At 42.9% G+C, this 23,848-nt stretch overlaps 1 long non-coding RNA gene across 1 annotated transcript; it reads left to right on the top strand.

Annotated features, from left to right (window-relative positions):
* Positions 1-7,733: 7,733 nt before the first annotated feature.
* Positions 7,734-23,012, top strand: LOC122429855. Its single transcript, XR_006266162.1, has 3 exons — positions 7,734-7,828; positions 21,678-21,977; positions 22,735-23,012. It is a non-coding gene; the product is annotated as an uncharacterized LOC122429855 (long non-coding RNA).
* Positions 23,013-23,848: the final 836 nt, after the last annotated feature.

Genomic DNA, 23,848 nt, shown 5'->3' with positions numbered 1-23,848 from the left:
GACATTCTACAATAATAAAGCCTTAGAACTGTATAAGCGCTGGAGACTTCAAAGGCCTTTGACATGAGTTATCACTTTTAATCCTAGGAGAGAACTGCCCCAACTGTCCAACAAATTCATTGATTCTAATACTCAGTTAAAGAAATATTTTCTGTTTCCTAATTTTTCTCTTTGAAAAGAAAAAGAATCAAAAGGGAAATATGTATTCTTGTTCTTTTATTCAGAAATGCATGGGGACACAGCTAGCTGCTGCATCTCCTAAGCACTGGGGTCTCAGCCAGCCCTTGGTGGTGTCAACAGAATCGGTTTTAACTTTTGCTTCCCCTCCACTCAGACTCAAGGACAGTCACTGAGAAGCTGGGCAATCCCCATCATCCTCTTCTTGGTTCTGCTGTAAGAAGCCCACCGTTATCCAACACACACTTGGTGGAGAATCCAGGTAAGCCTCAAGATCACCAACCAATAAGTTAATAAAGACTTACAAAGTGCTTAACTAGTTACCACATTGAATTCTTAAAACAATGCTTTGGGGCAGATACTATTACTTGTCACTTTACAGACAAAAAGTCAGAATTTTAATGAGATTAAAAGTAATGTGTACAGAATCATATAGAACTTGGACTGAATCCATGTCTCACGGCTCTTTGCTGTTGGGATAAATCCACCATGTCCTTCCTCTTCAGAGCATGTTCTGGGGACCAGCGGCAATTGCATTACCTGGGAGTTTGTTAGCAACGCAGAGTCTTAGGCCTTCTCCAGAACTGCTGAATCTACATTCTGTCTAGATCTCAGGGAGTCTGCATGCACATTAAAATGTAAGAAGCACTGCTCCACAACATGACTATCTCCAACCAGGAGACAGTTCAGCTGAAGTTCAGCTGAAGCTCCAAAAGCAGAATAACCAAACAAGAAGGATGTGTCCTTAGGAGGAACATTATGGCCAGCTCATGCTAAGGCTGTGTTACTCATTTGTTGCAAATTCCAAGATTTGAATCTCTCTAGCTTTTCTAAGTCTAGTGAAACAGAATCTCCCCTTCTGTGGGGCAGGCGCATCTCTGCTCAATGCCTCTGCTCTAGGGTGGAGGTGGGAGTTGGGAGAGGATGGAAAGCATCATTTTCCTGTGAATCCTTTTGAAGCCCCCCAATGGAAAGAGGCTCTTCTATTAATGCTGGAGTCCTAGCTGATGTCGATTTTTTTTAAAAAACCTGCTTAGTTTGAATGCTATTGAAGATATTTATAGACAAACAATGTTGATTTCTGTTTGAATGAAAGTTAACTGGTAGCTTCAGGGAGTGGGAAAGGGCTGGGGGGAGAGGAAGAGTCCTGGGGATCAAGGAGGAAAGATGCCTCTGACTTCACTCCCTTGCCCACTGAGCATCTCCTACAAGACAGAGCTGAGTAGGCTACTTAGGGCCTGCCTTTGTATGAGTGTATGGTTGTTGCTCAGTCATGAGCGACTCTTTGTGACACCGTGGACTGGAGCCCGCCAAGCTCCTCTGTCCATGGAATTCTCCAGGCAAGGATATTGGATTGGGTTGCCATTCCCTTCTCCAGGGGATCTTCCTGACCCAGGGATCGAACCCACATCTCCTGCATTGCAGGTGGATTCTTTACCATCTGAGCCACTGGGGAAGCCCCAGGGCCCACCTTTAAGGTGTCATAATACAAAAAAAAGAGCCAGTGCTTGCCCACTATCACTTGCATACTTAGATGTATGTTTGAAATGAGAATCCTATTAGAATGGAGCTCCCCAAAGTCTACCTAGTTACATACTGCTGAGAGTCTGGGAAGTTGGCCTAAATCTATCAAGAGTTTAACAAACACTTAAATCATTTAAGGAATCACGGCTCATCTTGCTACAATGCTTCAAAAAGGAATGGGTTAGTAGAACCTGATCTAGGGTGAGGTACAGACCATTATTTTGGGGGAAGGAGTCATAGTAGCAAGATCAAATTAAAACCGGAGGCTACGTGGGTGTTCAGAGGAAGAAGGCAGAATCTTGAGGATGTTATCCAGGCACGTGATTCCCAATTGCCTACCTCTTATCCTTACAACCTAGTGTCGAATCAGAAGTTTTGTTGGATGATCTGAACCTGGACATAAAGAATATTTTCAAGCATCTTATTACAATAAACTCTGGCAAGAGCAGAGCAGTCACTCTGTACAGTAATCTGAACATTTTTTATCAGAGTACGAGACTATACAGGATCTGTCTGTTGGCAAAATACAAAAATACAAAAATGTACTTAATTATGTATTGTCTTATGGTAAGCATTCTTCCAAGATAGGAAAATGCTCCATGTCTCCAGATTCGTGGAGAGGGTTTGTGTGTGCATGCTCAGTTGTGTTTGATTCTTTGCAACCCCATGGACTGTAGCCCCCCAGGCTCCTCGGTCCATGGGATTCTCCAGACAAGAATACTGAAGTGGCTTGCTATTTCCTTCTCTAGGGGATCTTCCCGACCCAGGGATCGAACCCATATCTCTTGCATTTCCTGCACTGGCAGGCGGAGTCTACCACTGAGCCATCAAGAGGGTTTCCACCTTTCATAGATACATAATAACAATGAGATCTGATTCCTTGAACTTTTTGATATGGAGTGTCTAGTACAAGCTTTCTACTTGGACTAAAAGGCCACCCTTGGGTGTCCTAACTCGTGTGAGAGCAGCAAACACATGAACATTCAGCAACTGCTACTGAATGGATGGTTTCGTGACTGGAACAGACAGGACAGACTCATTGGATTTTCCAGGTCTCACCACCTGCCCTGAGCTCCCGTCTTACACACACAAACCTACCATTTGAGTTGCTTTCAAAGACCCAAGAGACTATAAGCCACTTCGGATTCTGAGGCATTTCAATTCAAAAGTATAGTAAATATTCCTCAATCTGAGCCACACAGACTGCGTTCATTCAGTCTACTACTTTGGAACAGTTGTTTTCTGTAGCAAGACGCTCAGCAGTTATAAGTAAGAAATAGGGCTCAAGTGGAAAATATTTATAAAGGGAACAAAAGCAAATGGTGTTGTGTTTGCCAATGACATCTTGGAGAACCAGTGGGTATTAAAAGAGGGAAAACAAAGAGGCCTGATATTATAATATGCCTTTCTTTCAAGCACACAGATACACACAACCAAAATAAGGCAACCCCCTTTCAGGCTCTGAAAGGGGGAACACTTCTGGCAGAAATAATTGCTTTGTACTTATTGCTGCTGGAACTGTGGCCCAACAGGGGAACGCAAGGTACAAGACAGTGAAGGAGAGCTGCCCGGGGGACCAGTGGGCACGGAGCAGTTTACAAAAGGCTCGGTCTGTTCTACCTGGAAAGAGGAGTGTGTATTTTAAAATATCACATTTAATTAACACTTGAAGAGAGGAACCTAATGGCTCACACCAGTAATTCTAGGCAGCTTTTGTATGAAACAGATGAAGGGGAAAAAACCTGATTAGGCACTGGCCGTAAGCACAGTTTCCTTGGATTTCCTTTTTCCTCCTTACCATATAATAACACGGCTGAAAATTAGTTCTGACAGCTAATCAGAGTGAGTGGTTCGTTCTTTTCTTGGAGTGGTTAACAAGTACTGTGCACTACGCCAACATACTGCTGAATGGATGTAGGAAGGAAAGAGCTGATTAGTTATTTCACTGCAGCTCTAAACCTCCGTTCAGTTGAATCAGAGGGATTCTGTGTTGCTTGGGTCTGTTATGTGTCTGAGGCCAACCTGGAGGTGTCAGAAGCCAGCTCTGCTAACACCAGCAGCCCCTCCTCCTGCCTGCTGGCCCCGGGCCCCACACCACCCTTCTCCAATGCCTCCCACTCAAAGTTCCTTCTGTTCCTGATGGCACGTTGGAAAGCTGAACTATGAAGATGGAGTGCTGAACTAAATTTAGGCTGTTAAATGATAAAATGGGAATTAACTAAAGACAAAAGAAGCAGATCAAATCCAACTCTCCCTTTAAGAGAAGAGCTTGGAACCCAAGACGCTGGCTCAGACCAGGCTCAGAATTTGCGTGTAATGGGCAGATGTGAGCTAAGGCCATCCCAAGTGAATGGGCAGGAGTTTCCCTACACAAGGAGTGTCCTTGACTTGGCTGAAGGGAGTCTGCTTGCCTCACCAAGAATTTTGTTTTTATAGTTTGGAATGCAAAAGGAAAAAAAAAAAAGATTGTTGCTAAAAAGGGCTGTGATAGAATGGAATAGTGGTAAAGAGCTTTAAGATTCTCCAGATGAAAGCTGCGCAAAGGGGTACAGTGATTGCCCCACCAATGAAAAATAACAGCAACGGCAAAAGTGGCCCAAGGGGAGGTGTGTGGGCCAAACAGCCCACAGGATTCCAAATCCTGCCCCAGAGTTGGGTCTCATTTGAAATCCCAGGAAAGATGCCTGAAACTACAGTTCCTGACATGTCCCCTTCCTAGGGGAGGAGCCCAGGGAAAGTGTTATGAGCTTAGCAGGGCCACGTGATAAGCCAAGGCCTGAATGTGCCACCCCTCGCCCCCCACGAAGCTGAGAGTAGCTATGTCCAAGGAATCAAGCTGGGGTGCTCGGTCACAACCCAGTTAGGCTCTGGGCCCAGTTCCTGGAACATTTCCCTTTCACGCTGTCTCTCGAGGGTGGAATGGGCACTCATATTCTCCAGGTGACCTTCCCTGGTGGCTCAGAGGGTCATGCGTCTGCCTGCAGTGTGGGAGACCCAGGTTCGATCCCCGGGTCGGGAAGATCCCCTGGAGAAGGAAATGGCAACCACTCCAGTACTCTTGCCTGGAAAATTCCATGGATGAAGGAATACAGTCCATGGAGTCACAGAGAGTCAGTCACCACTGAGTGACTTCACTTTCACTTTCATTCTCCAGTTCAGTTCTCCCTGGCCCTCTGGAGGGAGGTGAGCCCCCGAAAAAAGAATGAGTCTTCTTTAGCACCAATGTCCTGGAATTTTAGGGCTGTGTTTTGCTATGTGTATGCCAGAAGGTCAAAGAAAAAAGAAAAACCAAAATCACTTTAAAAATGCACAAGCTGGCATTTTGGCTAGATAAATATTTGTCCTATTTTTTTTTAATTGTGATAAAATACACACAACAGAAAACTTATATTTTAATCATTTTGACGTGTACAGTTCAGTGGTACCAAGTACATTCATAATGCTGCTCAACCATCAGCGCCATCTGGTTTCAGAACTTCTTCATCACCACGCAAGGAAACTGCTACCCACTGGCAGTAACTCCCTCATTTCTACCTCCCCCAGTCCTTGGCAGTCACTCCGCTGAACGCTATTGCTATAGATTTGCTCCTTCCTGTGTTTCATATAAATAGAACCACACTGGCCTTTTGTGTCTGGCTTCTTTCACTCTGTATAATGTTTTCAAGGTTCATCCATGTTTTGGCATGTACTTCATTCCTTGTACGGATGAGTAATATTATCATCCATATGAGATGGTATGATATGGATACCATATCATACTATATTGTATAGATATGGCCCATTTGGCTTATCCACTCATCAGTGGATGAACATTTGGGTGGTTTCCACCTTTCGCATGTTGTGGATAATGCTGCTGTGAACATTTATTGACAAGCTTTTGTTGGAACATTTCTTTTCAATTCCTTTGAGTGTAGACCTACAAGCGGAACTGTTAGGTCCATATGACAAGTCTATATTAAACTTTTTAAGGGACTACTACACTTTTATACAGATACTGCACCATTTTACATTCCCATCAGCAATGCAGGAAGTTATCGATTTCTCCATATCCTCACAAACACTGGTCATTTTCTGTTTTACAATAGCCAACTTTGTGGATGTGAAGTGGTATCTCATTATAGTTTTGATTTGCATTTCCCTAGTGACTGAGCATGTTTGCAAGAGCCTGATGACCATTTGTATATCTTCTTTGGAGATATACAAATTACTCAAGTCATTACCTATTTTGATATTATTTTGTTGCTGTTGAGTTATAAGAGTTTTTATATATTTTGAATATTAGACCCTTATCAGATATGTAATTTGCAAATATATTTCTCCCATTTGATGTGTTGTCTATTTACTATCCTCACTGTCCCATTTTCAAAGAGGGAATACCAAACCAAGCATTCAGATGCTTTTAAGAAAGGACTGCCAAATAAGATAGTAACAATCGTAACAGTTCTGAGCTAAGCAAAGTCTCCCTGCTGTCACTCTTTTACTCTCCTGGCCACAACCCAACACTCCCCGAAATAACTAAACCAAATCATGTAAAGAGCCCATGTGCCAGACTGGGCGCCATGTGCCTTAATTGCGTTTTCTGCCGTCCTTGTAGCTACATACGCGTTATGACTCCGATTTTACAGATGAGGAAACTGAGGTGCAGAGGTACTAATGAATGACCAAAGGTCTCAATGATCACAAACAGCAGAGTCAGTATCTAAACACAGGTCTGCCAGACTCCTTCCTACTCATCCACATGTTTGTTAAATTCTTTCTGGGGAGGTTTAGGGCCTCCATGTGGGTGCCTCTAGGGCTTTGCTGAATACAGAGAGGGAGATCACTGAAGGGTTTGGGTCTCTGGGGCCAGCACCCACTCCAACCACAGCCCCTCGGCTTTGATCTCCTTTGTAGTTTGGGGCTCAGGTATAGGACTTTGGGGAAAAAAGAGGCTTCCTGTGTTTTAAAAAGAAATGTTTGAAAACCACTGTTGAATCATGCTGTTTCATGGAAGGAGAACCCAAAGCTCTTGCAACTTCTTGTAAAATAGAGGTTTAGTTAAAGGAAAATCAGTTCTAAATGGGGAGCTGTTGTTCAATGGGTATAAAGTTTCAGTTACACTAAATGAGTAAGTTCTAGAGATCTGCTATATAACATATGCCTACAGTTAACAAGACAGAGTCATGTGCTTAACATTTTGTTAGGAGTGTAGATCTCATGTTAAGTGTTCTGATCACAAGAAACAAAAACAAAAGGCTGAGGAATACCAGGAAAGGTTGGGAGGTTTCGGAAATGTCTGCTACCTTGATTATAATGATGGTATATACATCTTTGCATGTATCTGAACTCACCAGTTCGTACAACTTAGATATGTGTGTGCATGCTAAGAGGCTTCAGTCGTGTCTGACTCTCTGGGACCCTATGGTCTGTAGCTTACCAGGCTCCTCTGTCCATGGGATTTCCCAGGCAAGAATACTGGAGCGGATTGCCATGCCCTCTTCCAGGGGATCTTCCCAGTCCAGGGATCAAACTCGTGTCTCCCACGTCTCCTGCATTGGCAGGCAAGTTGACCAATCTGGGAAGCCCTAGATATGTGCAGTTTTCTGTATATTGATACTTCAATAAAGCAACTTAAAAAAAAAAGGGAATTCAGTTTTTGGCTTCATTGATAGAAACCTTTTGTGTTGCATTCACACACACACACACATACACTCACGCATACCCTCTCCCTCCGCCGCCCTATTTCTGTACACTCCTCCTTCAGGTGGACAATGCCAGCTCTGCAGGGAGTTGCCTCTGAACACCCACTCACCAAAAAAAAAAACAAAAACAAAAACCATGGCTCTTGCCAGCAACTGTGCCCCCCCTTCCTGGGAGCCGCAACCATCCCCATTCACCAGTCAGGTATGTTGCCGGCTCGCCTTTGAGGGCATTCTCACGAGCAGCCAGCCCCAGGGACTCCCCAGACCAGAGCTGCCCTTCTCGTTCTTCTGTTTTGCAACTTAGCCTGTGATGACCGTGGCTGGGAACAGAGCCATCCATGTGGAAACCACACAAGGTGAGACTAAGTCTTAAGAAAAACAGTTTGCAGGTGAACATCCTACCAGACCGGCGACTGGCTTGGACGGGGAGGTGGCTGCATCACCAGGTAAGGGCGAGGGCCCTGCCCAGCCCACTCAGCGTTTCTGACCTTTGGGCAAGAGGCGGCCGCAGGCCGGCAGAGCTCTGGGTTGGAAGACCCCCGGCACACAGGAAGCTGGCGTGGTCTCGACTCCCTGCCTTTCACTCTTAGGAAACTCGGGCCGCCGGAGGTGGGCTCCATGCCTGGGAGTTGGCATTTGAGCTTTATCAGGGTGTGAAGATGAGCAGTTGTGAAGAGGGCGAGGGGCCCTCCGGTGGGTGGGCAGCGACGTGGAATTGTGCGGCTTCTAAGAACTCCAGCTGGGGTTTCTGAGCATTGATTTTCTGTGCCAGTCAAGTGTTGCCAGATGCCTGCTCAATTCCAGTTCTCCTGTGAAATCGCATGGAGCGGTCTAATGCCTTTTAAACTGCTTTGGTCAAAGATGACGGAGGGGTGAGGGGTGAGGGGGTGATGAGGAACCTCCCTGCCCACTGCATACATTGAGATCTAAGAGCAGGATGCTATTTCCTCCTCCACATGTCATTTTCTCCAACTTGAACACTACACAGGGCATCTTGTTTCCTTGTGTTCTTAAAATACCCACTGATAGTGAGTATCTATTATCAAACTCCTATAGGGTAAATGTCAGCAGGGTGTCATCCAGATGTGCTTTCCAAAACCCTGAAAGGCCCTCCTCAGCTGCACATCTTCCCCTATGATGTGCTCAAGGACTACTCCTCCTCCTCTAATCTAGTGAAAACTTTCCTAAACTTTAAACCACTAAGTCACTATTATGTTAGCTTATCAATACAGCACTGCTGCTGCCCGGAAGGCCCCTGGCAAGTACGCCTGTCATTGCAGGCCCTGTGCTGCTGGGTGACCATCTCTGGAAGGTCTAGACCATAAAAACCCAATGAGGCAGAGAAGAGCAAGCTAAGGTGTGTCGTGCCACTTGCTGCTTTGGTGTCCACACCAACGCTAGGCCATACCCGACCCACCTCCCCAGCCAGGCAGTAGTGGGAGGGCCTCAGGCTCCCAGCATCTGAACGCTCCATGAATCATCTCTGCAACAGTGAGTGCATATAAGTTGAGAAAATGCCCCTTTCCTTCGTCATTCTTCCTTTCAAAGCCTAGGGGTCAAGCTGTAATGTATTCTCTTCTTTACAATCAGAAAAAGGCTTCCCTGGTACCTCAGTTGGTAAAGAATCTGCCTGCAGTGCAAAAGATCCGGATTTGATCCCTTGCTCAGGAACTTGCCCTGAAAAAGGAAATGGCGACCCGCTCCAGTATTCTTGCCTGGAGAATTCCATGGACAGAGGAGCCTGGCGGGCTACAGTCTATGGGGTCGCAGAGAGTCAGACACGACTGAGCGACGGACACTTTGACTGACAGAATCAGAAAATGTTTCCCCTATACCCTGAGAAAGAAAAAAGCTAAGAGGAATTTAGCATGATCTAGCCTGCCTTATTTTCCGATGTCCCAGGTATTGACATGCACTGTGGTGCCTAGTCTTTTGTTCTTTTATCTTTCACCCAACAAGATGAGTTACCACCAACGAGCCAGGGAAACCTTTTGGTGGCAAAGTTTCCAGCTGGGAGCAGCAGAGGGGAAGAAAAGGACACCCCCCCCCACGCACACTACTGGCCTCTAAGTGCCACTCATCAAGCCTGATGCGATCCACTGCACCCTGTCACAGCTCTTGGGCCTTTCTGCTTACAAGGGATGAAACTGCTAAGTTCTTGAGAAACACTGAAAAAGTCCTGAAGGCATATGAGAGAGTAGGGAAGAAATCTGTTGGGGGACCACAGTGGCCCCAGAGGGAGGGCAATAGGATGAGGTGATAAATTCACGTAAACCCTCTATATCACCTTGCTGGTTGGGGTGAGTTGTGGCACCTCTGCTGTTAGATCTTCCTATTGAACTAAACCAGCAAATCTCAGGGATTTGATTTAGAATGACCCCCAGAATACTTTTCTTTCAGGACTGATGTGTTTTCAATGAGCAGCAGATCATAGAATTCTGCTTGAGGATATGACTTCTGTGGGAAATCAAGAAACAAGAAACCTTCCTCTCTCATACCATGAGGGTCTCCCTAAAGCCCTCCGGCAACCTTGAGCCCTCAACACGTAAACTTTAGGCAGCATTTCAAAGTAATCACAGGGTGCAATCTTATTCAGAGGTTAGATACACAAATAAGGTTACTGCGAACACTCTTGCTCAATTCATCGCAGCTTTTGCCAAATTAATTCCTATAAGCAAAGAAAGAAGTTCATATTCTAGTTACGCACATTGACTTTTCAAGATCATGCACATCTCTAAACAAAGAAAAGAAAGGAAAGTGGCGAAAGTGAACGTTGAACTGCAAGAAGACTTTACAAAGAGCCTGAATTTGAAATGGAGTTTTATTTCTATTTCAACAATAACTACCCTTCTCTTAATCAGCGGGCATATGTAGAATCCTCTCTTCAGAACCATGCCCTGTGTTCATGCTGGTACAGACAGGCCTGGATACGCTCAGGATCTGGGGATTAGGCTCATCTATTTAGGGTCTGTACGCTTACTGGGCTTAAGAGGGTCCTCGGAAGTAAATGATTCAACTGTCTCTGTCCTCCTGATTACATTACCCATCTGTGGCAAAAAGTGAAGTGTACAGTTGGATGTCATAAGCTGTTTGTGTTCTTTTAGCGTCTTTTAGTTCTTCTAGTGTGTTCTCTTAGTGTCCTAGTGTCTGACCTAAGTCTCACTGCAAACCACAAATCAAGATATCTGATTTAAGCAATTGTCTTTGGGGGGCTGGTGGGGGTGTGTGTGGCACAGTTGTTAATGAGACACGAATTTGCAAATAATTCTTTGGAAGCTTAAGACTAAAAAGGTATAATTTCTACAGGATTTAGCATATTGAAAATGGATACATTCAAAACAAGCTTCCTTCTGGAGAAAGAAAATCAATTCTAAAGTGTTGTGTCAGAGATAGAAACGTTGCATCTGCACACGTGTACAGTCTACACCCACATCCACACACTCCGCCCCTCCGTTTCCCCATTTCTAGCAATTCTGTGACAAAGATCATGCTTCTGAGCAGTTGTCACCATGTTATAAAGTCAAGACTGTTTTACTCACTACTAAAGGTGCTTTGGTGATCACCCATTCCCACTGTCTCCTCGAGTATTTCTGGAGATATGTGAAGTGAAGTGAAGTCTCTCGGTCGTGTCCGACTCTTTTTGACCCCATGGACTGTAGCCTACCAGGCTCTTCCAACAGGATTTTCCAGGCAAGAGTACTGGAGTGGGTTGCCATTTCCTTCTCCAGGGGATCTTCCCCACCCAGGGATCGAACCCGGGTCTCCAGCATTGTAGGCAGACACTTTACCGTCTGTGCCAGATATGAGTACAGCCCAATTACCGACTGCCTGAATGGGAGGGGAGGGGAGGGGATCTTATTCCAAAGGCTGATTCTTCCCCAGACCCGGTGAAACAGAATCTCTTGGGTTGGAATCAGAGGGTAAAAAAGATCTCTAGCTAATTCTTATGCACAATGAAGTTTAGTGACCACTGACAGCAAGACTGCAAGTAAATTGATCTATAAAGGAGCCAGACCCAATGCCTTGATTTCATTCTCATATGTATCTCAGCAACTGTAGCTCCAGGTCACCACCATCCTCCAATGGTCCAGTGATAAGAAAAAGAAATGTACAAGAAAGGTTTCAATGTGAAGGAGCAAAATAAGAGAAATAAAACCTAAGTAATTCATGCTAAAATGTGAAACAGGATAATTTTTAACTCATTTAATGACACCAAGACATCAAAGACATAATTACTTTCAAAGCCGTTGTGATTCAGGTAACCAAGATGACTGAAATTATGAACACATTTTAATATGGATGCCGATCTAGAGCAAATGACTAGAGACACGAGAACGGCAAAGCAAAGCAAAATAAAACAAAATAGAAAGTGGGGTTTTTCTTCAAAATATTTTTTTTCTTTTTTTTTTTTTAGCTCTTTTTATTTTATCTTTTTTTTTATTAGTTGGAGGCTAATTACTTCACAACATTTCAGTGGGTTTTGTCATACATTGACATGAATCAGCCATGGATTTACATGTATTCCCCATCCCGATCCCCCCTCCCACCTCCCTCTCCACCCGATTCCTCTGGGTCTTCCCAGTGCACCAGGCCCGAGCACTTGTCTCATGCATCCCACCTGGGCTGGTGATCTGTTTCACCATAGATAACATACATGCTGTTCTTTTGAAATATCCCACCCTCACATTCTCCCACAGAGTTCAAAAGTCTGTTCTGTATTTCTGTGTCTCTTCTTCTGTTTTGCATATAGGGTTATCGTTACCATCTTTCTAAATTCCATATATATGTGTTAGTATGCTGTAATGTTCTTTATCTTTCTGGCTTACTTCACTCTGTATAATGGGCTCCAGTTTCATCCATCTCATTAGGACTGATTCAAATGAATTCTTTTTAATGGCTGAGTAATATTCCACAGTGTATATGTACCACAGCTTCCTTATCCATTCATCTGCTGATGGGCATCTAGGTTGCTTCCATGTCCTGGCTATTATAAACAGTGCTGCGATGAACATTGGGGTGCACGTGTCTAATATTTTTAAAAATTGCTTTATTAAAACATATGGATAGACAGTAAAATTCTTAGTTGCTTAGTCTGTCTAACTCTTGGTGACTTTATAGATTGTAGCCCACCATGCTCCTCTGTTCATGGAATTATTCAGGCAAGAGTACTGCAGTGGGTAGCCCTTCCTTTCTCCAGGAGATCTTCCAGATCCAGGGACTGAACCCTGGTCTCCTGCTTTGCAGGCAGATTCTTTACCATCTGAGCCACCAGGAAAGCCCTGGATAGACAGTTCAGTTCAGTTCAGTTCCTCAGTCGTGTCCGACTCTTTGCAACCCCATGAACCACAGCACGCCAGGCTTCTCTGTCCATCACCAACTCCCAGAGCTTGCTCAAACTCATGTCCATCAAGTCGATGATGCCATCCAACCATCTCATCCTCTGCCATCCCCTTCTCCTCCCACCTTCAATCTTTCCCAGCATCAGGGTCTTTTCAAATGAGTCGGTTCTTCGCATCAGGTGGCCAAAGGACTGGAGTTTCAGCTTCAGCTTCAGTCCTTCCAATGACTATTTAGGACTGATTTCCTTTAGGATGGACTGGTTGGATTTCCTTGCAGTCCAAGGAACTCTCAAGAGTCTTCTCCAGCACCACATTTCAAAAGCATCAGTTCTTCAGTGTTCAGCCTTCTTTATGGTCCAACTCTCACATCCATACATGACTACTGGAAAAAAACATAGCTTTGACTAGCGGACCTTTGTTGGCAAAGTAATGTCTCTGCTTTTTAATATGCTGTCTAGGTTGGTCATAGCTTTTCTTCCAAGGAGAAAGCATCTTTTAATTTAACAACTACAGTCACCATCCACAGTGACTTTGGAGCCCCAAAAAATGAAGTCTCTCACTGTTTCCATTGTTTCCCCATCGATTTGTCATGAAGTGATGGGACAAGATGCCATGATCTTAGTTTTCTGAATGTTGAATTTTAAGCCAACTTCTTCGCTCTCCTCTTTCACTTTCATCAGGAGGCTCTTTAGTTCTTCTTCACTTTCTGCCATAAGGGTGGTGTCATCTGCATATCTGAGGTTATTGATATTTCTCCCAGCAATCTTGATTCCAACTTGTGCTTCATCCAGCCCAGCATTTCTCATGATGTACTCTGCATGTAAGTTAAATAACCAGGGTGACAATACACAGCCTTGATGTACTCCTTTCCCTATTTGGAACCAGTCTGTTGTTACATGTCCAGTTCTAACTGTTGCTTCCTGACCTGCATACAGATTTCTCAAGAGGCAGGTAAGGTGGTCTATTATTCCCATCTTTTTAAGAATTTTCTATAGTTTGTGGTGATCCACACAGTCAAAGGCTTTGGCATAGTCAATAAAGCAGAGGTAGATGTTTTTCTGGAACTCTCTTGCTTTTTTGATGATCCAGCAGATGTTGGCAATGTGATCTTTGGTTCCTCTGCCTTTTCTAAATCCAGCTTGAACATCTGGAAGTTCACGGTTCATGTACTGTTGAAACCTGGCTTGGAGAATTTGGGGCATTACTTTGCTATCATGTGAGATGAGTGCAATTGTGTGGTAGTTTCAGCATTCTTTGGCATTGCCTTTCTTTGGGATTGGAATGAAAACTGACCTTTTCCAGTCCTGTGGCCACTGCAGAGTTTTCCAAACTTGCTGGCATATTGAGTGCAGCACTTTCACAGCATCATCTTTTAGGATTTGAAATAGCTCAACTGGAACTCCATCACCTCCACTAGCTTTGTTCATAGTGATGCTTCCTAAGGCCCACTTGACTTTACATTCTGGGAAGTCTGGCTCTAGGTGAGTGATCATACCATTGTGCTTATCTGGGTCATAAAGATCTTTTTTGTACAGTTCTTCTGTGTATTCTTGGATAAACAGTAGTTACCAATAAATATACATATATTGGGGACAGAGTTCAAAAGTTTTCTTGATAAGAAAACATAATCAAAGGTGTTGGGAGGCTACTGCTTTATTTCATTCCTTCACAATCTTGGTAGTTCAGATCAATCTAATAAATTTTTGAATTACAAAATGATACTAATATATGGTCCTCTGTGACCCTTCTTAGAAGATATCTGTATTTTAACAGAGGACAATGCTTACTCCAGAGGAAGCCACTCAAGGTGAGTTTCAGGCTTGCTGGCTGGCAGGTAGATGAGACTTTGGGGTAAAGAAGACTTTCCCATGAAAAGCATATCTAAGAAGAAACTTCTAAGGGTTCTTAACCCTTCCCTTGGCTGGGATGAGGAAATCAAGACAGGTATGATTTTTCAGTGAATTCACCAATTACCTTCTATTTTCCCACCTGAGTGAGCTTCAAAATATGCTCATGTAAGTTACTGGTAGTGTCCTCAGGTAGTCTGAGGACAAGTGTCTTGTTGGTGTTTCTGATATTCATATTTTTATTGAAGTTTTACATAGGCTATTTCAGTTTGAAGAATCAGCTCCATGATCACATCAATCCCTTCATTTGAAGGAATATTTTACTTGTGTTTTGCTCGGGAAGGAAAACTCAGTTCTTTATCTTGCCTCTGCGTTTCTCTCCCTTTCACCTTACACTGTAGCCAGCATATGTCTAATTCACACTTCCAAAAATGCCAGACATACAAAGAGATCTGCTTTAGAGTGATCGAGTATCTTAGTTTGCCTGGGATTGTCTTGTTTGAATATCAAGTGTCCTGCATTCCCAGAAGCCCTCAGTCTTGTTCACCCGGAACTTCACTACCCAATATGATAGTCACATGGTTGTTGTTTAGTCGCTCAGTCATGTCCGACTCTTTGCAACCCCACGGACTGTATTCAGCCAGACTCCTCTGTCCATGGAATTTCCCAGGCAAGAATACTGGAGTGGGTTGCCATTTTCTTCTCCAGGGGATATTTCTGACCCAAGGATTGAACCCACATCTCCTGCATTGCAGGTGGATTCTTTACCACTAAGGCTCCTGGACTTCCCCACTAGCCACATGAGGCAAGTTAAGTCTCAGTAAATTAAAACAGATAAAACAGCTCCTCATTTGCACTAGCTATAGTTCAACTACATGTGGCTTGTAGTTACCTTATTGGCCAAGGTAGACGTAAAACTCTCCAGCATTGCAGCAAGTTCTGTTGGGTAGTGCTGAGCTAGAGGGTTTTTCCAGCAATTACCTAGAACTAACATCTTTGAAAACAGTACCCTGGTCAGGCATCACCAGTTGGTTGAGCAAACTCATGTGATGGGGCCTGCCGTCTCAGTGAACTCAGAGTGTGCTAGCTCAGCAAAGCCTCAATGAAAACTTTTGTTTTTCAGAGTTCACATTTCCTGATGCATCAGGCTTCTGAAACCATGCCCCTAATCTTCCCGGCTCCTGGGGATTCATAAACAGTTGTTGGCATTTAGTGAAAAGGGGAACATGGCATATGAAATGAACATGACAGCAAGAAAAGACAATCTGACTCCTTTTAAATTGTGTCCATGAGGGATGAGAGAGCATACCAATTGCGTTCCCATTTGTGGGTTTTCCCCCAATGCACAGCACAACAAAGAGGGGAACTGGACCTGACTTAGAGCCAAAGGAGAACATGCAAGAGGAAAACTGTCTTAGGAATGGGTGCCTTTAAGTCAGTTGCATCCCGACCCCAAGCCATCAGCTGGCTGGAGCAAGGGTACTTCTCTTACAAAGTGGCCAAGAGTCATGGAGCACACAGCACTTTGACAACACCCCTGCTTCCCCAGGTCTAAGGAGAATTATAAACAGAAACAGGAATAAACCACCCCTTGATCAGAAGAGTCTTTGCTGCAAGATCTAATTGTGAGCACAGGTATTTATTTGTTTTAATAATAGGTTAAGCACCTTTGTGGGCCCTACTCTTGAGTCATTCACTGTCTAGTAGGGGCGATTAATATGTTCGCTGGCTTTTAAAATATTAAGTAACCAATGGTTGTTTGTGAAAATAGTGATTATGATAATGATGACGGTGATGACTGACATTTATCAAGAGCTTTCCACGTGGCAGGCTCTACCCTGAGTGTTTTACGTGAAGAAATAAAAGAAGAACACTTTAGGAATGTAGATGCTGGAAGGACCCCCAGGCGAAGATGTAACAGACTTTCAAAATTTCCAGGAAATTTAGCCAATAGGCAAAGCAAAACTCTCACAAATTGCTTGAAAAAAATAGCCTAGTAAATCGATTTAGACAATGGATTTTATTTTTCAAATAACCTTCTTTATTTTGAAATGACTTTAGATTCACGCAGTAGTTTCAAAGAAAGCACACAGAGTTCCCATATGATAATTGGTTTCTGAGTCAGAGAGAAATGCCTTTAAGTCCCAGTTCTGCTCTTTATTGTTGTGCCCTTGGATAAGTTATTTAACCACTCAGATCCTCAGATGTGGCTTCCTCAATTGTAAAATGGAACAACAGAAGCTACTTTGGGGGGCTGTGGAAAGGAAAACAATGAGAGAATTCGTGTAAAGTGCTTTGTACGTGCTTGGGCCACTGATGTGCTTACTAAGCTGTGCATTATTATTTATGTGGATCAGATCTTTGTTTTAATGAGTTAATGAAAATAATATGTCATAATAATTTTATTTTTTTTTGTATGTCATAATAATTTTAAATGGTCAATATTTAATAGCTATGGTTTCAGCTGGGAAAGATTGAGAGCAGGAGAAGGGGGCGGCAGAGGATGAGATGGTTGCCTAGCATCACCAACTCAGTGGACATGAGTTTAAGCAAACTCCGGGAGATAGTGAAGGACAGGGAAGCCTGGTGTGGTGCAGTCCATGGAGTTGCAAAGGGTCAGACACGACTGAACGACTGAACAACAATAACCGCGTAGTTTCTGCACTTCAAAGGACATGTTCTATTTCCTCATCCTGTTCCTTTTCTCAGGCAGTTGAAGAGGCGCTCACTCTACCCTTCAACCAGGCTCAGTCCACACCAGGCCAAACGGATGCACCAGCACTTTGCCTCCCATTGTAAACATGTCTCTGCCCACCCAAAGAAATGGAGGGGGGACGGAGTGTGTTACCCACTGTCCTAGATAGCTCAGGCGGATATAACAAAAACACCGCAGACTGGGTGGCTTAAATACAGAAACTTATTCCACGTGGTTCTGGAGGCTGAAAGTCCAAGATCAAGGTGCCAGCAGACCCTGTGTCTGGTGAGAGACCACCCTGTGGCTTGTAGATCATCGTCTTCTTGTTGTATCTTCACAAGGCAGAGAGCAGGGACAGGAAGCAAACTCTCCCGTGTATTCTTATAAGAGCAATAACCCCATCTTGAGGGCTCCATCCTTGTGACCTAATTACCCATCAAAGTGTCTCCAAATACCATCCAATTGGGAACTAGAGTTTCCACATGTGAGTTCTGAGAGGACACAAACATTCAGTCCATAGAATCCATGCAGGATGGGAAGCTGAAATAACCCCCTCTGGTCTGAAATACCCTCCTCCTCCCTGAGAGGGCTCACACTGCATCTCCTCGGGAGCTCTAGGCATGGGCCCAGGGACCCCTTCTTCTCTGGGCTTGGGGAAAGTTCCATAGCTCAGCATCCCGCTGTCCCCCTGCTGGGCTGGGGCTGGAAGCGGCAGGGCAGAGAGATTGGAAGACCTTTGCAACTTCTTCCTTTTTCTTCCCATTCTACGATCTCTGTGGTCCTGAGAACTGTTTCTCTGTTTCTCAAACACAGAGAACTCCCAGGATCCTTGGGCCCCTGTGTGGTCCATTAGAGCCACACACATGTGTCCCCATCCGAGTGAAGGAACAGTCACTCCAGCTCTCTGATTTCTACAAAAGAAAATACTAACTAGATAATATTTGAGCTATGAATTCAAAATCAGTTTTCGGAGGTTTCAGAATTTGGTAAACAGTTGAACACACTTGAATTTTTCCATATGTCACTCTGTTAGCAGAAGACTTATGATTATTACTTACAATCCCCCTTGATTAAAGCAAAGACACCAGGTCAACACTGAGCATTTACTTTTCTTCTTACCTACCCTTGCCCACATGAACCTGCCCCCATTACACACACACACACACACACACACACACACAAAGAAAGAGTTGTGATAATCCACAAACCTTGGACTTGAAGTCTATTTCAGTTGCTCTTTTCAATTCCTAAGAAACTACTCAGGGGGCACTGGGAAATTCTGAGTTACAGACTTAATGGAAAGCCCCAGGTCAAGAGTAACAGCTCTTCTACAGTTTAAAAGTTAATGTTGACCTTAAGAGAATTCTAAAATATGCTTGAAAATTGTTCCCATCAAATGTTTCCTGGAAAGAGTTCAGCCTTCTTGCAACGAAGAACCTATTGACAGATTTAGCACCTCAACATGCCCTTCACCAAAGATACACCGTGAAAGTTGTTCCTGCTGCTTTCTGCTCCTATACTTTCTAGTGGTGGGGTACTTGTCAGTTAGACGGACAGTCTGACCAGGTGGCAGCTGTAAGCACAGACAGGCTGGGAGTAATTCCCATCATAAAACCTAACACTTACTGAGTACTCACTACCTGACAGGCTCTGTCCTTAGCACTTCACATGTACTGTCTCATTCAACCTGTGATGAGTTGGGCACTCTTATCCCATTTTACAGTTGAAAAAGCTGAGATTCAGACTTTCATTCACTTGCTTGCTATCACAGGGGTGAGAAGACGAGAAACTAGAATTTGAAGAAGGGCATGCTGACTTTGGAGCCCACACTATTGGCCATTAGGTGACCAGGCTTTGCCTCACTTCACTCTGGAGAACATGATTCTTTGGAAGTCAACACTTAGCTGCAGACCAGCAGCCTCACCAGACAGAAAGCAATCTGAGGACCTCCCAAATCATCCAGCATCTTGCAAACCTTTCCTCAGTCATCCCCTCTCTCTCAGTATCCCCATGATGATGTCACTGATGGTAGAAAAATGGCAGTGCTGGGACTGAGCGCTGGGTTTTCCTGTGTGGCATTTTGCCCAGTGGCTTCTAGGCCCAGTGTATTCTCTCTTAGCTCCTGAGATGCTACTCACTTTGAAAGCTACAACTAGACTCATGGAACCAGGGATGCTCACGTTAACACCATCAAAAGAGCCAAAAACTTTGTAAAAGCTGTTCTGTGTTATTACAACAGTTGGGAGTCAATAGGCCTGCCGTGAAACAATCATTGTTTCCAAAAACATAAAAAAAGTCACCTCCTCAGCACTTCAAGTAGCTCATTGGCAAAGAAGCCTCATGGTTTGAGGTCAACGTTGAAGACAAGTGGCTAGGCTTCATCTACTCCCTATGTAAGCCTTTTCCATATCATTTTAACATTATTCTCTCTGAATCTTGGAAGGTGGACAGGGAAGGGGAAAAGGCAGAATATCATGGAAAAAGTTTTGATAGCTTTGAAGACGAGTATAGAAAGGGTTGATACTGGAGGAGAGGGTCAGGAAGAGATCTTACCTCTGACCAGATGAGAAGCAGCTGTACTTCTGTCAACAGTAGCTCACAAGCTGGAAAACATTCTCATCCTGAGCAGGCCAGGTTTCAGAGAAATCTACTGTTGTTGAAGGTAAGAGAGAGAGGCTGAGTTTTTTCTGCATTGGCATGTGATTTATTTTTGGCACCAATAAAAACTGGAATCCCTTTGAGTAGCCCAAAAATACCATGAACCTTCTGGAGGAGAATGATGGAAAATGTACCTCCACCAACCAGATAATGTAAAACATTCTAGATGAATAATTGATATATAATGATTCAGACAGGGTTGGCAGACAGAAAATGCCAAAGGGCCCTACAGATTTGACCTTAAACTTCAGCCATTTTGTAAACAAGTGTTCTGGGAGGTTTCACTTCATTTTCATACAGGTCAAGTGTGGCATTTCTATTCAGGGGTCAGTGGAGTAAATTATTAACCAAAACAACTCCTTTTGACCAAATGAGTCAACTTTGCAATAAACAATTTGGCAGTTTGTGTGTGTTTTTGGATCTTTTTGTTTACTTTTTTGTTAAGGGGATTTAAAAAAAAACAACACAGCAACCTTTTCCTTGCTTTTATGAAACACTGCCCCATGTTTCCAGGCAGAAAAGCAAAAAAAAAAAAAACTTTCAAAAGGTCACCTGATGTCATGTCAGCAATGCAGAAATAAGTAGAAAGCCAACTAACATGAAAAAAAAAGATGTATCGGATAACAATCTTTGGCAGATGTCTTAAAGCAGAATATATAAACATGCCTGCCATAGACGTAATACTAAGAGGATTTCACCTTGAAACTCGATAGCTGTAATTCCTTAATAAAGACCACTTGTTTTTCAAGGGCTAGATTAATCTCTGAGCTGGGTTCTACAGGAAATCAAATTCTGGTCCATTATAGGAGTCATTATCAATATCCTCCCTGAGTATACATTTGAGATGGAACAAGAGGCAAATAAAGCCTTTCCTCATCCCAAGCCGAGGAGTCAGTGCATGTAAACCCAGATTGAGATGCTGAGGTGCTTCTGTAAAGCTTCAGGGGAGAGCAGACTCCCGTCTCCCCACAGGATCATGGCCTGTTCCGTATGGAGGACGTTGAATTCTTTTGGCTTCTATAGAGTAATGGTCTTCACTTTAGGGGTGATTTTCTCCCCATGGAGTTTTGGTAATGTCCAGAGATACTTTTGGTTGTAATATTGGGACCCCCGGTGTCACCAAATACACAAAGTAAATCCAGGTAGCATTGCAAAGGCTCAGGAACTTAGGCTGTCATTGGAACCATGGTCTACGACAGTCAGGCCAAGACCTGTGCGCTACCCCTAAACAGGGTGACTGATTGCTCAAATAAAAGACTTAAGTAGGACTCAGAGAGTCTTAAGATAATAATCAAAATTTCCAGGATACAGTTGAAAACCCTGGCCATACCAAGAACCAGAAAAAGCACAGCTTGAATTCAAAGGGACAATCGACTTCTACCAACACAGAAATGAATCAGATATTGGAATTATCTGATAAGGAGTGTAAAGCAGCTTTACATTAATTTAATATGAAGCATGAAAAAATGCTTTAATGGGCAATTGAAGATTCTCTTGAAACAGATGAAAAAATAGAAAATATCCACAAAGAAGTAGAAGCTATAAAAAAGAGCCCAATTCAAATTATAGAATTGAAAGGTACAGTAATAGAAAAAAACCAGAAAACCTCACTGAATAGGCTCAGTACCAAAGTAGAGATAACAGAGGATACAATCAATTAACCCTTTTTTTAAAAAAAAAAAAAAGGAAGCTCCATTTATTTACTTATTTACTTATTTATTTTGTAATTGAAGCATAATTTTTTTTTTTTTTACAGAATTGTTCTACATCATTTCTGGACCAGTTTACTCAAGTCAAAAACCAGAGAGAAAATAGACTGGAAAAAACAAAACCTAATTACAAGAGCCTTTGGGAACTATGGAACAACAACTAACGATCCAAAACTCATATCACTGGAGATCCAGAAGGAAAATAGGAAAAGAGTTAGATCGAAAGAGCATTTTTTTTAATGGCTGAAAATTTCTCAACTTTGGTAAAAGGTATAAATCTACAGACTTAAGAAACTACACAATCTCCAAATATGGGAAGTCCAAAGAAATGCAAACCACAACACATTGTAAGTACACTTCAGAAAACTAAAGATAGTTTTCAAAACAACCAGAGAGAAGTGAAGCATTAACCATAGTGGAACACAGATTCAAATAAAAGCATATTTCTTACCTAAAACAGTGGAGGCCAGAAGGAAGTTACACAGTGTTTTCAAGTGCTAAAAGAAAAAAACTGTTAACAGTGAATTCCGTATCTTAGAAAACTATTCTTTAGGAATGAAAGGGAAATAAATACATTCTCAGATGAAGGAAAACGTAAAAGAATTGTTACTAGCAGACTTGCCCTTAAAACATGGTTCAAGGAATTACAGTCAGCCCTCCATATCTATATAGGCCCTGGTGGCTCAGATGGCAAAGAAGCTGCCTGCATGCAGGAGACCTGGATTCGATCCCTGGGTCAGGAGGATCCCTGGAGAAAGGAATGGCAACCCACTCCGGTATTCTTGCCCAGAGAATCCCATGGACAGAGAAGCCTGGTGGGCTACAGTCCATGAGTGTGCAAAGAGTCAGACATGACTGAACATGTCCATATCTATGAGTTCCACATCTACACACTCAACCAACTGCAGGTCAAAGATATTCCCCACCCCCCAAAATTCCAGACAGTTCCAAAAAGCAAAAGTTGAATTTGCCAGACAGAAATTATTAACGTAAAATTTTTATTGTATTTATAACTATTCATAGACATACCTCATTTTATTGCACTTTGCTTCATTGTACTTCACAGATAATTGCTTTTTTTTTTTTTTTTTTAACAAATTGAAGGTCTGTGGTAACCCTGCATCAAGCAAGTCTCAGCACCAGTTTTCCAACAGATCTGTCACTGTGTGTCTCTATGGCAGACTTTGATAACGCTCACAATATTTCAACCTTTTTCATTGCTATTGCATTTGTTTGGTGTTCTGTGATCAGTGAGTTTTGATGTTTCTGCAATGACTCACCCAAGGCTCAGATGATGGCTAGCCTTTTTTATTAGTAAAGTATTTTTTAATTAAGATATGTACATTCTTTCAGAAATAATGCTACTGCACACTAAATAAACTATGCTGCTGCTGCTAAGTCACTTCAGTCGTGTCTGACTCTGTGCGACCCCATAGACAGCTGCCCACCAGCCTCTGCCGTCCCTGGGAGTCTCCAGGCAAGAACACTGGAGTGGGTTGCATATAGAATGTTGTAAATACAACTTTTATATGCCCTGGGAAACCAAACAATTGCAAGTGACTCACTTTATGATGTTATTTGCTTTATTGTGGTGGCCTGAAACTGAACCTGTAATATCTCCAAGATCTGCCTATACATAACATTTATTCTATATTAGGGATTATAAGTAATCTATAGATTTAACATGTACAGGAGGATGTACCTAGGTTATAGGCAAATGCTACACCACTTTATATAAAGGACTTGAGCACATTTGGATTTTGGACCTGCAGGAGGTCTTAAAACTAATCACCCAAGGATCTTGAGGGATGTCTATAATTCTAACTGGAAGACAATGGCAAAAGGATGAAGCTTGAAGCATCAGAGAGGATGAAAGAACAATGTAGAGAGCAGATATGCTGTATAAATAACAGACCAACTCTTCTCATGAGTTTTAAAAATTATTTAATGAGTAGAACAAAAGTTATAACACAATCTGATTTCCAAGACTATGATATTTAAAAGTGGGAAAAGTAAAGAGACTAAAATGGAAATAAGAAGTCCAAGAGGCAAACTGTAACGCCAGTAGGCTGTAATAAGTCACATATGTATATTGTCACACCCAGAGCGATCCTTAAGAAAACTAGACAAACAGATACACTCAAAAATACTATAATTAAACCAAGATAGAATCTTAAGAAGTATTTAATGAACACACAGCAGGCATGAAAGGAGAAAC

Source organism: Cervus canadensis, chromosome 28, assembly GCF_019320065.1.
Source record: "Cervus canadensis isolate Bull #8, Minnesota chromosome 28, ASM1932006v1, whole genome shotgun sequence".
In the NCBI taxonomy this organism is placed as follows: Eukaryota; Metazoa; Chordata; class Mammalia; order Artiodactyla; family Cervidae; genus Cervus; species Cervus canadensis.
This window is presented reverse-complemented; position numbering and strand designations above follow the sequence as displayed.